Source organism: Acinonyx jubatus, chromosome C1 (assembly GCF_027475565.1).
Source record: "Acinonyx jubatus isolate Ajub_Pintada_27869175 chromosome C1, VMU_Ajub_asm_v1.0, whole genome shotgun sequence".
NCBI lineage: Eukaryota > Metazoa > Chordata > Mammalia > Carnivora > Felidae > Acinonyx > Acinonyx jubatus.
Genome location: NC_069381.1, coordinates 127739356 through 127756730, shown reverse-complemented (window position 1 = coordinate 127756730; position 17375 = coordinate 127739356). Strand labels below are relative to the sequence as shown.

Below are 17375 nucleotides of genomic sequence, written 5' to 3'. Positions count from 1 at the left end.
TTTTAGCCATTTTGGTGGATATGTAGTGGTGGCTTTTTGTGCTTTTAGTATATATCATTTCTTTGATGATTAATGATGTACACATTATCATACATTTATTTATTGGCCCTGCATATCCCTTTCTCTGAAGTACCTGGTCAAGTCTTCTGCCCAATTTTCTGTTAGGACATTTATCTGTATTTAAAAAAAAAACAACTTGATTTGCAAAAGTTTTTTTTTTCAATGTCTGGGTTTGAGTCTTTTTAAAAATTATTATTATTTTTTTTAATTGCTGTGGGGGAGAGGCAGAGGGATAGAGAGAGAATCTTAAGCAGGCTCCGTACTCAGCACAAATCCTACGCCCCTGAGATCATGACCTGAGCTGAAATCAAGAGTTGGCACTTAACCAACTGACCCACCCAGGTTCCCCAATGGGTTTGAGTCTTTTATGTTTATTACAGTTTTTTCTCTCACTCTTTGGCTTACCTTTTCCCTTTCTTTTTTTTTTAAGTTTATTTATTTATTTTGAGAAAGAGAGAGAGCGAGTTTGAAAGGGGCAGAAAGAGAGGGAGAGAGAGAATCCTAAGCAGACTTCTTAGAAATAAGTTTCTTACTTAGTACAGTAAAATAATACATTATAAATGTCAATAATGTCTTGTATTTCTATCTTTCTTAAATAGTTTTTATTAATTTATATATTTCTTTATGTATAAATACTCCCTGAAATGGTGCTTGCGCAAGAACAGGGAAGCTGATCTTGAGTAGCTTCATATCTGAGAAGGAAGATTATGAGAATAAATAAATAATTACACAAATATGGAATGAAATAAAAGTTGTAAGATAAGGAAACATGGCGTATAAAACACATTTTATCTTCTTTTAGGTGGGTAGCAAGGAAGGTTACATGGAAAAGAGGGCATTTAAACCAAACCTGGCTGTATGGGTGGAATCTGGACATGATGAGATAGATTGAAGGCATTTCCTTGAGCAAGCACAGAATAAACAAATGGCCAGAATTGAAAAGATGTGGTAAATGTGTAAGGACAGGGGTAATTTAATCAGATAGTTTACATGAACTGTGACTAAAAAATTACTGACCTTGACTATTATAAAGGAAACAACAGAAAATATAAATCTAAATGCCTGCCATTTCATATGAAATAGTTGTATTGAATTGCACTTTTCCAGTTGTATTAACAGAATCCAAATCTAGCCAGTTTAAGCCCAAAGAGAAATAGGGTGACTGGGTATTTCATGGAATCTAAGGGGGACATGAGCAGGTAGGCTTTGGGAACCAGTGGGGGCTAAGTGTGCCACTCCATAGTGACCCAGGTAATCCTCTCAGTTCCTATTTATCAGTTCTGCTTCTCAAGCATATCTGGTTCATTCTGCTGTCTTGCTGTAGAATGGTGTCTTAGACTGGCCGTTTGGGCTGCTACAACAAATACAGACCTGGTGGCTTATAAACAAGAGAAATTTATTTTTCACAATTCTAAAGGCTGGAATTCCAAGGTCAGTGCACCACCATGGTGAGGTTTTGATGAGAACCCTTTTATGGTTTCAGACTGCTAACTTCTCATTGTATTCTCACATGGCAGAAAGAGAGCAAGAGAGTTATCTGGGCTCCTTTTATATGATGATTAATCCCCTTCATGAGAGCTCCACCATCATGGCCTAATCACCTCCCAAAGGCTCATCACTTAGTATGATCACATTGGGGGTTAGAATTTCAATGTATGAATATTAGGGAAACATGAACATTCAGTCTGTAACAAATGGCTTCCCTGCTTCCCAGGCCAGATATTAGAAAATAACTTCTAAGGGCTCTTAAGTAGATTTTCTCCATTCAAGAGATCAGACAGATGTACCTGGAATCTCAAATTCCTGGAGGAAGGGGCTCATCAGCTTTGTTTGGGTCAAGTGTCCATTCTTAATTCAATCAATTATGACAGAAGAGAGGATAGGAGATACGTGGTAGAAAACATCATATTTGCTGTGATTACTTAGAGCCTTCCCATTATAACCAAAAGGATATTTGAGGCTGGGGAGGGGGTTTTTAGAAAAGGGGAAAGTTAATCAATTCAGGAGGTGTCACTTTAGAAGACTGTGGTGATATCTAACTTGAGGATATATTATTGAGGTAATAATTGAGCATCTTAAACAAGCTAGGTCCTTGTTTTATTTTGTTTTTTAACTTTTTATTTTAAAATGATTATAGATGTATAGAAGAGTTGTATAGATAGAACACAGAATTCCTGAATATAGTTCATCGAGCTTCCCCTAATACTAATATCTTATATAACTATGGCGCATTTAATGAAATTAAGAGTTAACATTATACACTCTTGTCTAAATTGTAGACTTTACCCTGATTATACCGGTGTTTCCACTAATGACCTTTTTCCATTCTAGGCTTTGATCCAGGATACTACCCATTGCATTTAGTCATCATGTTGCCATGGTCTTCTCCAATCAATGACAGTTTCTCAGTCTTCCCTTGTTCTTTGTTATCTTGACTGTTTTGAAGAGTACTGGTAAAGTATTTGTAGAATGTCCATCAGTTTGGGTCTATCTGATGTTTTCTCATGATTAGACTAGGGTTATGGGTGGAGAGAATACCACAGAGGTGATATGTTCTTTCTTCATATCATGGTCATGTTATCCGGGGAAGAAGAGAGCAACATGACTTATGACTAGGGATGTAAACCTTCATCACTTGGTTAAGGTGGTGTCTGCTAGGTTTCTTCACTGAAGAGTTACTATACATTTGAAAGCAAATGTTAAAACCACCACAGTAAGGAATGAATATTTCAGGGGCAATACTTTGACAGGAAGGAAATACTTTCTCACTCCATAAAGGTTCATCTATTTGAGCATTAAACTATGGGTCTTGCTTGTAGCAGTTGTTTCTGTGTCTAATGGTGATGTTCTTTTCCCTTAATCTTTTTGTATTTATCCTTTGGAATGATTTCATAAAAAATGTTTATTTCTTCTTCCCAGCTTATTAATGGTTTCAGTCATTTGTGTGGATCGGAGTGGGCACATGGATATTTATATTTTGGATCATAATCCAATACTAACTTTATTTATTGAGCTGTTCAAATTGTTCCAGCTTTGGCTATTTCAAACTCTTCCAAATAAGATTTTATTCCTTTTTCCATGTACCCATTTTTTTTCTTTTTTTTTTTTCCCCTTAAGGCACTTTCTTTTACATCTTTATTAGATGGTCAGATTTGTCAGCATTTTTCTTGTTGAAGTTCTAGAATCTTTCATTTTCCCCAGGAAATCATAGTTCCTTCTATTGGGGAATGGTATTTAGAAACTCAGATGTAGACCTTAGGTGTGCTGACAGCTACTGGAGTGTTACTGCTTCTAGGTCCTCTCTGCTCACAGAGCTAGGAAATCTCCATATGTATATTAAACCGTGTATACACAGACATCTATAATTACTCCTGTGTCTATCTTCAAACATTTAAAAATAAAAATGAGTTGATACTGATATCTTTGACTCTGATCCAGTACCACAGGATTTGTTTTAGCCTTACCCTCTTATTCATTTGTAATTTTATTCTCCAATAGTGAGGAAACTCATGCCAGGTGCTTTTTTTGTGATATATTAAGTTGTTGCAGCTATGCTTTGGAGATTATCTCCATTTTACTGATGAAGAAACACTTAACTTAATATGCTTAAGTGATTGTCTGCAGGCACAAAGAAAGTAAATGGTGGAGCCAGTGGATTCAAAGTTATTTAAATGTCATGATTACTCACTGACTTATGGTTAAGGATATATGCTTACTATGCTAAAACTCTCCTTGCTCAAAGTATTTTTAGAGCTGGTCTTTTAAAATAACAGCCTTATTGAGATATAATTCACATCCTATAAAATTCACCCATTTAATCCTGACAATTAATTGCTTTTTAGCATATTCACGGAGTTGTGCAATCATCAACACTATCAGATTTTAGAACATTTTCATCACCCTCTCTGCCTCCAAAATCTATAGCCATTAGCACTAACTGTCTGTTACCCCTTAACCTCCAGGCCATGGCAACCACTAATCTGTCTTATGCCTCAATAGAGTTGCCATTTTTGGACATTTCAAGTAAATGGAATCATACAATACATGGTCTTTTGTGATTGGCTTTTTCCTCTTTTCTTGTTTTCAAGGTTCATACATGTTGTAGCAAGTATCAGTACTTAATTTCTTTCTTTTAAAAAGTTGATTTTATTTTTTCAAAGTACTTTCAGATCCATAAAAAAGATGAACAGAAAGTACAGGGAGTTTTCACGTATCCCCTCTGCTACACAACCTCCACCACTATCAACATCCTACACCAGACAGGTACTTTTGCTGTAATCAATGAAAGTATATTGACACATCATTGTTACCCAAAGTCCACAGTTTGCATTAGGGTTCACTCTTGTATATTCTGTGGGTTTGGACGAATGTGTAATGACATGTATCCACCATTACAGTACCATACAGACTTGTTTCACTGCCCTAAAAATCCACCATGCTTCACCTATTCATACCTCCTTTTCCCTAACTCCTAGCAACCAGATCTTTTCACTTTCTCCATCGTTTTGTCTTTTAGGGAATGTCATCTTGTTGGGTGCATATACTATGCATTCTTTTCAGATTGACTTCTTTCATTTAGTAATATGCATTGAAGTATTCTCCATGTATTTTCATGGTTTGATTGCTCATTGCATTTTAGTGCTGAAAAATATTCCAATGTCTGGATGTACCACAGTTGTTCATTCATCTACTAAAGGACATTTTGGTTGCTTCCAAATTTTAGCAATTAAGAATAAAGCTACTATAAACATTCATGTGCAGTTTTCTGTGTGGATGTGTTTTCAATTCCTTTGGGTCAATACCAAGGAGTATGATTGCTGAATTGTATGGTAAGAGTATGTTTAGTTTTGTACAAAACTGTCAAATTGTCTTCCAAAGTGGCTGTACCATTTTGCATTCACTTTGACAATGAATTAGAGAGTTTCTGCTGCTTTACCAGCATTTGGTATTGTCAGGGTTTTGGATTTTGACCATTCTAATAGGTGGGTATTGGTATCTCATTGTTTTAATTTGTGGTTCTTGATTACATATGATATATATCATGTATTCAAGTGCTTATTTTCTATTTACCTATCTTCTTAACTGAGGTGTCTGTTCAGGTCTTTTGCCCCTTTTAAATCATGGCATCTGTTTTTCTCAGTTACCATTGTTTTGAGGCAGCTGGTTGTCAAGGCTACCATAAAGCTGGTGAGAGGGGAATAGGAATAAGGCAAGCTAAATTACCCACAAATGTTGATGTTCTTATCAAGATTCAACTGTTTTTCTTGAATAAATGCTAACCTGAATCATTGAAAGCCTTTGCTTAATATTCAGAGTTCTGAAAAATTGATTTTGACAATTATTATCAGTATTCTGACAATTTTTTATTAAAAAAAATTTTTTTTTTTACGTTTATTTATTTTTGGGACAGAGAGAGACAGAGCATGAACGGGGGAGGGGCAGAGAGAGAGGAAGACACAGAATCGGAAGCAGGCTCCAGGCTCTGAGCCATCAGCCCAGAGCCCGACGCGGGGCTTGAACTCACGGACCGCGAGATCGTGACCTGAGCCGATGTCGGACGCTCAACCGACTGAGCCACCCAGGCGCCCCTCTGACAATTTTTTAATGTGCGAACTGATTTTTGAAGGTCCTTACTCTGTTATTCTAGAAGTGCTTCTCCTTTGAAATTACACTGCAGGGCAACTTGGTTATTCATTTTGATTTTGGCATTAGCATTTTACTGTGTCTTCTGGAGTTTGGTATATTTCATTTTAAACTTTGGTACTTTAAATTCATACCATATTCCACCTTAAACTTTTGTACTTTAAATTCATGCCATTTAGAATTAGTGTGTTACTTCACTTTGCAACTTTTCTTAGGCACTCCAATTTTAAAGGTATAGAAAACCTTTCAGAATTTTAAAATGTTAATTGGGGTTAGTTCCTGATTTTTCCTGCTTCTATGTAATCTTTAAAAAGAGGAAAAAGCCCTGAGGATGTAAGTGGCTCAACACAGTCTTAAGTGCACTGAATTAGTTGCAGACTGATGACCATGTCATGCTGAAGACTTTCTTCTGTGCTACATTCCATGAGAGACGTGTTCAGTCTATATGGTTCCTCACCACAACCAACGCAGGAGAGATGCATTAAAGGCTATTTCCTCCCCACCTTCCATTCCCTTGTGGTTCCTGGCATATGACTTGGTAGAATTTTCCAAAATCGACTCTTATCAATGACAGATACCATGGACCTAAACATATACACCTCACTTAAAAATTTGCATAACAGTATCCCAGCAAATCACATGCACTGTCTGAACATATGGTGTCATGCAGGATTACACACTAATGTGTCATATTGGTCAAAATCATTTTGGTTCACAACAAAGGAAAATTGAGTTAAATGAAATTTTATCATATATACCACTTTATATAATCATATTTTTGAGCATTTGGGGAGAGGCAAATGTATCTTTAGCAATTGCAAATGTATCTTTAGCAATTTGAATCTTTTTCAGAAAAAAAAATTTTTCCTTTTTTTTTTTTTACTTTTTTATTTCCATTTTGTTCTCAGTCATTATTGTACCTCAGAAATATCTATAATAAAAAGGGTTAATGGATGAAAAAAATCTAAAGAAAGGGTGTTAATTCAGAAGAATAGTGAACTATTACTGGATATTCATTGGAATTATTTTTATATTTTATTTTTTAAATTTCTTTTAATTTTTTTTTATTTATTTTTGAGACAGAGAGAGACAGAGCATGAGCAGGGGAGGGGCAGAGAGAGAGGGAGACTCAGAGTCCGAAACAGGCTCCAGGCTCTGAGCTGTCAGCACAGAGCCTAACACGGGGCTCGAGCTCATGGACTGTGAGATCATGCCTGAGCCGAAGTCCGATGCCCAACCGACTGAGCCACCCAGGCACTCACTCCTCATTGGAATAATTTTAATGCCTTTGATAAAGACTGAAAACTATTTCCTATTATTTTTTCCTTTCTTCTCTAATGGGTAGAAGCTCTGATTTTTACCTTAGAGGGGAAAAATATAAATTATCCTCTAATCCCTATTGCCATTTGCTAAGTTCTAACAAATAAGATATAAGTATAATATCATAGGAATATTGTTATTCCCATTTGGCAGTTGCACCACAGAGCAGGTAATAACTTGCCAAAGGTTATACAGCTCAGGATCTAGTAGGATCTGGAATCAACCAGCATCCTTATTCCTTTAAATATATTTTAAAATACATGATAATTATTCCTTTTCTTGTTGCTTGGTTACTTTTTCTCTTGGGTACATTTAAGTTGGTTGTTACAACTGATCCTTATTGCTATATAATTCAGATACTTTGTCTAATCCTTTGTGGTTTAAAATGTTGGATGTTCCATATTTCATTGAATCTAAAGCAGTATTAATTTTAAAACACCATTGTTTTAAATACCATTGAGATGTTAGATGGTGCTATTAAATATAACCATAAGATGACACCAGTAGTAATATGCATCCTTATTTCAGAGATGATAGAATTAAAAAATAAATGTCTTAGAATAAAAATATTATCATCCCTTTTTGTTGGTCATTTAGGTTGAGGTTTTCCCAGATTTTGTTATTTCAGAAAGCAAGCAGCAACATAACACCTCACACCCATTAGGATGGTTACTATCAAAAACCGAGAAAATAACCAGTGTTAGGGAGGATGTGCAGAAATTTGAATCCTTGTGCACTGTTGGTGGGAGTGTAAAATTGTGCACCTGCTATGGAAAACAGTATGGCAGTTTCTCAAAAAATTAAAAAATAGAATTGCCATATGATCTGGCTATTCCGCTTCTGAATATATATTATATACATATTCAGAATATATATTATGTATGTTCAGAATATGTATATAATATATATATATTCAGAATATACATAATATATATATAATATATATATTCAGGACATATATATAATATATATAATATATATAATATATAATATATATATAATATATATAATATATATATAATATATAATATATATATAATATATATAATATATATATAATATATATATTCAGGACATATATATATTATATATATATTTGAAAGCAGGGATTCAAAGAGATATTTGTATATACCCATGTCCATAGGAGCATTATTCGCAATAGCCAGAAGGTAGAAGCAACCCAAATGTCCATTGACAGATGAATAGATCAACAAATTGTGATGTATTAATATGATGAGATATTATACAGCCTTAAAAGGGAAGGAAATTCTAACATGCAACAACATGGATGAATCTTGAGGCCATTATGTTACTTGAAATAAGCCAGACATAAAAGGACAAGTACTGTGTGATTTTGCTTATATAAGGAGGTATCTAGAGTAGTCAATTCATAGAGATACAGAGTAGAATGGAAGTTGGAATGGAGAGTTATTATTTAATGGGTACAGAGTACAAAATGAAAAGAGTTTGGAGACAGGATAGTGATGATGGCACAATAATGAGGATGAATGTACTTCATGCCACTGAACTGTACACTTAAAAATGGTTAAGTTGGTAAGTTTTATATTATGTACTTTTTACCACAATAAAAAAATGAGGAGCAACACAAATTTCTGACAATACAGTAAAAAATTTAAAAAACAACAGCAATACCCTAGTCTCAATTCTTAGAATTCTACCAAAATGCTTGAAGGCAAAGCCTTTTCATGATACCCTATCCAGTGTGCTTTTAAATTTAGAGAATTAAAAAAAAAAACTTAAAGAATTCTAAATTTAAAAAATTTTTTAAAATTTTGTGATCACTTGAAATGTGAGGAATATCCTTATTTTAAAAATGTATACCGGGGTGCCTTGGTGGCTCAGTCGGTTGAGCACCCGACTTCGACTCAGGTCATGATCTCACAGTTTGTGAGTTCAAGCCCCGTGTCAGGCTGTGTGCTGACAGCTTAGAGCCTGGAACCTGCTTTGGTTTCTGTGTCTCCCTCTCTGTCTGCCCCTTCCCCGCTCACGCTCTGTCTCTCTCTGTCTCAAAAATAAACATACATTAAAAAAAAATTTTAAATAAAATTGTATACTGTTGACTAATTTACAAATTGCATTAGCCAAATTATTCCCTGACATTTTTTTTTCATTCATTCAACATATTATATTGAGTGCATTCTATGTGTCAGATTTTCAAATAGGCATATAGAGCCCTAGACACACATGCTCTCTGTTCCCATGAAGCTTCTAATCTAGCAATTATTTTGCAAAATCATCTGACAACAGGGTAGGCTAGGTTTCTCAAGAAACCCAAGGATAAGCCAAGTATGTTTTCCTTAGAAACAAATTATAATAAATTTAAAAAATAATAAAATATAAATTGATAGTATGTAAAATGTGAAAAATTTCTTCTCATTACCATCTCCTTGCCATAGTCCCTCTATTTAAAAGTAGAAGTAGTTGACAGTTTTGTATCCTTACAAGTCTATTTCTATGCATTGATAGACAAATAGTTCTATACCTCATTCATAATTATTAACATTGTATCACAGATATTATCCTGTGCTAGTCCACTTAGATTCTCCTCATTCTTTTTTAACAACTACTTGTTATTCATTTCTTTGTGTCACAATTTATTTAACCATTGATGGACATTTAAGAACTTTGCAAAATTTTCACCTATTACATATAATCTGCTGTAAACATCCATGTATAATTTATTATTGATTTATTTTGACTATATTAATAAGACAATAGATAGAAAGAGAAATATATAGCCCAAAATTTAAAAGTTGTTAGATACTGCTAAATACTCCCCTCCAAAAGTTGTACCAATCTAGAGTTCATGTTATAGGGTACATATTTTAACCTCCTTGACAACACTGGATTTTATTCATCTTAATTTTGTACTGATCAGATGGGAAAGACATGATATATTTGTCTGAACTTTAGTATTATATGTTGGCCATTGACTCTACCAATTTTTGTTCCTTTCTTCCTTACTAATAAATATTGAAATAATATTGAATGCAGTGAGGCAGGCATTGCTCTAGAAACAAGAATATAGCAATGAAAAAGAGAGCCAGAATTCTGCCTTCATAGAGCATAGACACTAGTAAAAGAGACTTCCATGTAAACAAGGAAGTAAAACAATCTCTGGGAGTGGTAAATGCTCAGAAGGAAATCAAAGGGAAGTATAGGGGTATAGGAAATGTTGGGGCACAAGATAGGATGGTCAGAAAAGACTTCTTTGGGAGGGAAAACTAAGCAGAGATTGAAAGAGGAAAGGTATGCCCCTTTTGAAGAGTTGGAAAGACAATCCTTTATAGAAATGCCCTGAGGGGTTCGACCTTGGCTTCCCTGAGGAATGTTGGGAGGTGAGAGCTACCGGAGAATAGAGACTGAAAGGAAGAGTGGTAGATGAGGTCAGCAAAAGGACCAGTGTCTGTAATGACTAGGGGTTTTCCCTCTCTAAATTTTAGGAATTCCCATAGTAATCTATGTGAATAACTGTAATCTCTGAACAACTAATATTTTGGTGTGAAATTAGAGACTTGTTTTGAAAATAACATCTTCATAATCTTTCTATTTTCCTTAAAACCTGTGTGCTATTCTCAAATTATTCTTTGCGTTACTTACCTCACTTACTCTCCTAGAATCTCAGAGACAATTTTCTTTTTTATTTTTTTTTAAGTTTATTTATTTATTTTGATAGAAAGAAAGAGAGAGTTTGTGTCCAAGCAGGGGATGGGCAGAGAGAGAGGGAGAGAGGATCCCAAGCAGGCTCCGCACTGTCAGCATAGAGCCCAACATGGGGCTCCATCTCACCAACTGTGAGACCATGACCTGAGTGGAACTTAAGAGCTGGACGCTTAACTGACTGAACCACTCAGGTGCCCTGACAATTTTCTTTACCCTACAAAGCACTTGATATTATTTGCTCTAAATATACATCCATTTCAACGCGGACATGAAAGAAAGTCTATTTCTAATCCCATGCTTACTTACACAAAACTTATAGAACTGGGAAGTTCCTCTGTGCAGATTGACACATGGTGTGACTTCTTTTTTACACAATCATATACTCTTAGAATTAGTCTTATTACTCTAAATTTACACATATAATAAAAGTGATGTACTTTGTTTCCTGCAAAATAGCATTGCATTGGGAGTTAGAAGATTGGAGAAACAGTTTACCTTCTGCCACATACTAATTCTGTGGTCTTGAGAGTCTCTTGGTCTTTTTGGAACTAAAGTCCAATAATTGTTCAAAAGAAGATGTTGGAAATGATTTTGAAAGGATTAAATTATTATCATTATCATCCCTAGCACCAATTATGGTAACTGGCACATAGTAGATAGTCAATATTTTAGTGAAAGAATGAATTCACTAATATTGCTTCTCAAGGGTGCAGTTAAATGCCCCATTAGATAACTTAGTGGGTGATCATGATGTTCTCTTTCTTAGAGTGTTTGATGGAGAAGGGATGGACCAAAGTGATGTGGGTAAATCAGCAAACATTAATTAAGCCTTTATATGTGCCAGAGTCTATGCTAGTTCCTGGAATGCCAGGAAGGAGTAGGAAGAATGTTTGTTCACAGGTATTTTTGTTTGATTCTTACAAGGAAACCAATTATCTAGTTATTGATAGGTTTTTATATCCCTCATATATTCTGTGAAATGTTAGGACTATTCAGAACTATTAGAATTATTGAGCTTTGAGTTCAGATAAACTGCATAAACAACTCTAATCAACTGTATTTAGTTTTAACCACTTCTCTTCTTAATTCAGTAAGGCAAGTTCACAAGACATGAAAGTCAGTGAGCTCTCCCAAAACAGTGGGTTGGAACCAAGCTCTTCAGTGGAATTATCTGGAGAGATTTTAACCACTCCTAGTTCCTGGACCCCAGTTTGAGAGATTTTGATTTAGTTGGTCTGATATGGCCCTGAGTATCAGTCTTTTTAAAAACTCCTCAAGTGATTCTAATATGTGGGTAGGATTGAAAATCACTGTTTTATTAATTTCATTGTTATATCTATTCTGGGCATTTCAGGAATGACTAATTTCACATATATATATTTAAAATTGTTTTTAAATTAAATTAAATTTAATTTAATTTGATTTTTTAAGAGAGAGTGAGCAGGGAAGAGGGACAGAGGGAGAGAGAGAGAATGAATCCCAAGCAGCATCATGCTCAGTGTGGACCCTGATGCAGGGCTAGATCCCAGGACCCCGGGATCATGACCTGAGCGGAAATCAAGAGTTGGATGCTCAACCAACTGAGCCACCCAGGCATTCCTAACATTCTTTTTTAAATGGAGAGAATTTGAATCCTATTAGTCTTTAATAACCAGCAATACTATTGACTTTTGTAAGTTTTGCTCCCTGAGCAGTACAGCCTGGCAACCTAAAGCCCTTTGGCCAAGAAATCTCTGTGCAATTTTTAAGCTGAAGAACTCTTGGATAACAGTCTACTGTGTCTAAGCCAGTTAGAACCCACTCCTCATAATACAGAAAAGTATTATTTTTTTGGAGTGGTTTCTAGGAGTTTCATTGGTCTTTCATGGCCCACCTAAAATTTAATGCAACATTTTCTATGTAGATACCAGTGGGTATTTTGGGTGAGGGGAAGTCCTCTGTTTTAAATCAGATATTCAAAGGGGACTGTGAACTCTTCTAGGAATGTTAAAAGAACCACTGCCCACTAGTATAAAAACACATCGAATACCTCGTGTTTGGAGAAGAAAGTGCTAAGGTTTGATGTCTCTCTAAAAACCAGTCTGATAAGAATTAGGAGGGTGGTTCTTGACACTCCAGAAAAAAATTGAGAATGCCTCCTACTTCTTCCCACTACGTTTCTAAGAATGACTCCACCACAGAGGAAGGTGAATGTGAAAGGCTTCAATATATCCAAGTATCTTTCCTTTCTGGAAGTGAGTCATTACAGTTTCTTCTTACTGCACTTTCTGTTCCCTCAGAATTTAAAGAAAACTTTTTTTACTTCTTGCATTTTGAAACTTTGTCATATACTTATTATTGTTTGGTATTATAATTATGTGTATTTGTTTCTTTGTTTATTGTCTGTTTTGTTCAGTTGAAAAGCATCATGTGGCCTGGATGCTGTCTTATTACAATTATTGTATTTTTCACTGATACTGTTTAGGATGGTGCCCGGCATGTATTAGGTGCTCATGAAATGAAATGTTTGCCAAATAAACCATAAATCAATGTTCAGTGGCAGTAGCCACTATCCACTTCCTCACTTGACTCTGGGGAAGTTGTTGCAAAGTCCATTCACTGTCTCCATTTATGATATTTGGAGCCAAGGTGATTCCAACAGAAGGTATAACTCAGTTTGTGGAATAAACAAATAAATATATACCAGAATAACTGGCATATAATCATGGTTGATTCTAAGACATTTATAGGTCTGACATGTCTCTTAAATTATTGATTTGTTGATCAATTGAATAACAGAGACCACTTGACTTCATTCTTAAATTTATGCACATAGGCTGATGAGAAGTACAGGGAGGTTCAGTAGGGAAAACAAAACAAAACAAAACAAAACATTGAAATGGGATTCCAGATACTTGGGGTCTAGATTTGCCTCTGCTACTATGAGACTTGGGAGCAATAAGTTTATCTCTGAATAAGTGGGTTGAACCAGCTGATTAGTGAGGTCCTTTCCATACCTAAGATTTCAGGCACGTTTGATTCCCAAAGCAAGGATCGATAAGTATGGGGGATTGACATATAGGATTCACATCTCTTGGAAACCTTTAAAACAGTAATGAATAGCAAAGGAATTTACCTTTCTGTGTTTTGGCTCACTGATAAGCAGTGTATGAGAATCTATCATGATTTAATCTTCAAAATACCTATTTTCTTAACTATGGCCAGCCCTATCTGGGATGTGTTAACAAATTACTACTTTTGTCTTAATAGAATTCATTTTCTTGTTCTTGTAAGACTTGAGCTAGATGTCCTTTTTGACCTTTTAGAGGGCTTACCTGTATTCTAACACAGCCCACAGCATTTTCCATACCATACTATCTCTGTTTCTCACTAGAGGCACTATGAACTCCAAAGGCTAGGCATAATAAGAACTTAGCCCATAGTAGATGTTCCTTCAATTTTGGTTAAATGAATGAATAAATGAATAGAACATTTGCTATGGTTACAGCTAAATAAGCCAGTAAGTCAGAGTTTTCCCTACTTTTTTGAAATTGGAATAATTGATTTCCAAATGACAGTGTTACACTGGGATTATTGTTTATTTGCAAAAGCTCGTGCTCCATGAGCATCAAAACTTGACACTGAGGTTCAAATGGCAGTGGAACCGTATGGTGTAATTCTATACATCCATGAAAAGGCACAAAATCACAGTATCAGATAAAAGCCTCACCAAATGTTAGAGCTACTAGAAACCTTGACTACAACATAGTCATTTTGGTGGTAAGGAAACAGAAACCCAGGAGTTAAACTAATGTGTTCAAACTTCTTGATAAGGACAAGCTTTCTCATTTCCCCTCTTATCCTTTAACCCTCATGTACTACACAGTCTCAATCTCCTGTGCTTAGATTCAGAACAAAATTAAAATCCTGTTGCTTTCTCTGTTTTCTGTTCTTCAGCCTGGCCACTTTTTGGGAATTGAACACCTGCAGTAGTGTCCTCTCCTTCATGTACCTCACAGTGTTTCAATGCAGTTCACTTGCTGCGCCAGGTAGGTTTCCTCCCTCACCTCTTTCTCTCTTTTGTTCAGCCTTTGAATGGACCTGTAATTCAGGAAGTTGACAGGGAGCATGAAAGGATTGGAAAGGCAGCAGATGGAGTGGAGGGAGGAGGGAAACAGGAGTCTGAAAATGGCCTGGAGGCAGCTACTACCTGGTGGCTGAAGCCCACAGATGCGTTGCTTGACTTTGAAGAAATGTACACACATATTCTCATGAATATTCTCACATGACAGTAATATCATACAGTTGCAGAGCACGTTGCAGACAACTCCTGAGAGAGGTGATACAGGGTGTGAGGCAGCCTGGATTTAGCTATTATTAAGATTCCTAGTGTAAAAATTTATTGTAAGTAATTTACTGTAAAACAATCTGCGGGTTTTTGGTCGGCTTTAAAAATTCTCTAAATTTTAGCTTCTTGATCTATAAATAGGGTGTATAAGTTTCCTAGGTCTGTCTTTTTGCTCTGTCTCCACATGGCTTTTCCTCTGCATGTGCAACATGTCTGTGTCCAAATTTTCTCTCTTTTTTAAAGGGCATCAGTCAAATTAGATTAGAAACTACTCTAAAGACCTCATATTAACTGAATTATTATTTTAAAGACCTTATCTACAAATAAGGTTACTTTGTGAGATACTGGCAATTGGGACTTCAGCGTATGAATTTTGTGGGGGACACAGTTCAGCCTATAACATGGAGCATATTTTATAATCCTCTTAGGGTTTGTCTTGAAGATCCAATGACTTTTATATGTGAAGTGCTTTTCAAATTTTAATTTGCTATATAAATGAAGAACCTGACATTTAGCAATAGGAATCTTTAAATCCTTATTTTTAGAACCCACAAGCTGAATGGTTAAATGTTCAGTTTTATAGATTTATTACAGGGTCGTGATGTTTAAATATTAATACACTTCTATATGTTTTGATATATATTTTTTCTTTCTTGGTATTTCATACACGCTTTTCTCTCTCATCTCCCACCTGTTAAACATATCCCCTGGTATGGGTTGCATAAGGTGGACAGAGCAGAGAGAGAGGGATCTCTCTGCCTTTTGCCATTCTAGATGCACAGACAGAGTGAGTGCACACAAAGTCTAAGCAGAGGGGATCTTGACAAACCCACAGGCATTCCTAGTCCCCGGTGCGGCACAGAAACATAGTAGGGAGAGTTACAAGACCTGCAGGTCGAAGTGGACAACAAACATGAGGAAAGTTGCTGTGGAAACTTTATGATCTGACAACTAGGAGCCAGACAGAATGAAAGATGTCTCAGAATCTCTATATGGAAAATGGACATCTGGAACTGTATCTCAGCAAGAAACCACTGGCATCCTCACAGAGGACTAGCTGGGGGAGGGATTATTTACCAAAGGAATGATTACAAATGTGTGAGTACAGTGTAGAGTGCAGGAACCTGGGGCTAGCACTGTTGGCTCTGCTAGGCCTGAAAGGCTGAAGGGAGAGCATGACATTAGAAACCAGAAGAAAAAGAATCATATAGAGAAGACTGATTCTGTCTGGAGCAGAAAGAAGGGAACCCTGTCGACGTGCTCTCTTTAATTCAGGCTCCAGGACAAATTGCTGGGGTGGAGGTGAGGTGAGAATGAATCTGGAGTAGCAAATAGAAGATTTTCCATGGCCATAGTTCTTGGCACTACACATGTCCCAAAACGTTGGCATAATCCTAGGGGTAGGGAACAATGTGGGCATGAACCGGTTAATACTGAGTTTCTACCACTGTAGCAGAATGGGGACTCGAAATAGAAAGTGAACTGAATTATAGAAAAAGACATATGTTATAACTTCTTACAAAATATGAGATTTGGACTGAGAATTGTATCCACCTCATATAATCCATAAATCTAGTGTTATATATACCATACACATGTGTATCCATACACATACGCATGCACACACACACACACACACACAACACCAAATGACAATGCAGATGACATTTACATTGGAGTATAAGATAGACAAAAAAGTGCTGGCAGAGAGAAAGAAAGTCTGAGATGAGTAAGAAATCAGTAGGAGTGCATTAAGTCAGAAATGTCAAGCAAGGAATGAGGAAATGGGATTTGGAATGGCAGGAGCCACTGGCATTATGAGCTGGAGACTCCTTGACTGACACTGAGCACTTATGGGGAGCAGCAGAGAAATTCTTTCTTTGATCTAGGATGAGGCCGAGAGGCAGAGCAGCAAGTATCAGCTAGGAGAAGACAAGAAGGAGGAATGGGGTCCTGGTGGGACAGAGGGAAGCTTGCTTTTCCACCTTCTTATTCTCACTTCCAGTAGACCTGCAGGCTGGCTGTGCCTCTAAGTCCTCAGTAATCTCCTCTTTTAACCTAGTGTGACTGGGTGTCTGTTGTAAATTTTACAATTATTTTCTACAGCTCATTTAAGTTTTTGAAACTCAACCCCCATTCTTCATGACACAGAAAATGAAATCTAAACATTTGATCAAATTTATTTACTATTTGTCACTTCGTGTTGGAAATTGTCAGTCAGGATTGTTTTACTTTCTTTTTCTTCCTCTTCCTAGGTTGAGGTTCTGAGGGCCCTGAACCATGGTTATTGATGGCATTAGTAATGAGGGAAAGTCCACTGTTAGTGTTCTGTTTCACATAG

The 17375-nt window shown here is 36.1% G+C and overlaps 1 long non-coding RNA gene across 3 annotated transcripts in view; it reads left to right on the top strand.

Moving 5' to 3' along the window:
• Positions 1–17375, top strand: part of LOC128314017 (uncharacterized) — a 124075-nt gene that overhangs the window by 66332 nt on the left and 40368 nt on the right. For all 3 annotated transcript variants that reach the window (XR_008295303.1, XR_008295302.1, XR_008295304.1), the window contains exon 2: positions 14644–14735. This is a non-coding gene — a long non-coding RNA (uncharacterized LOC128314017). The remainder of the gene's footprint in view (positions 1–14643; positions 14736–17375) is intronic.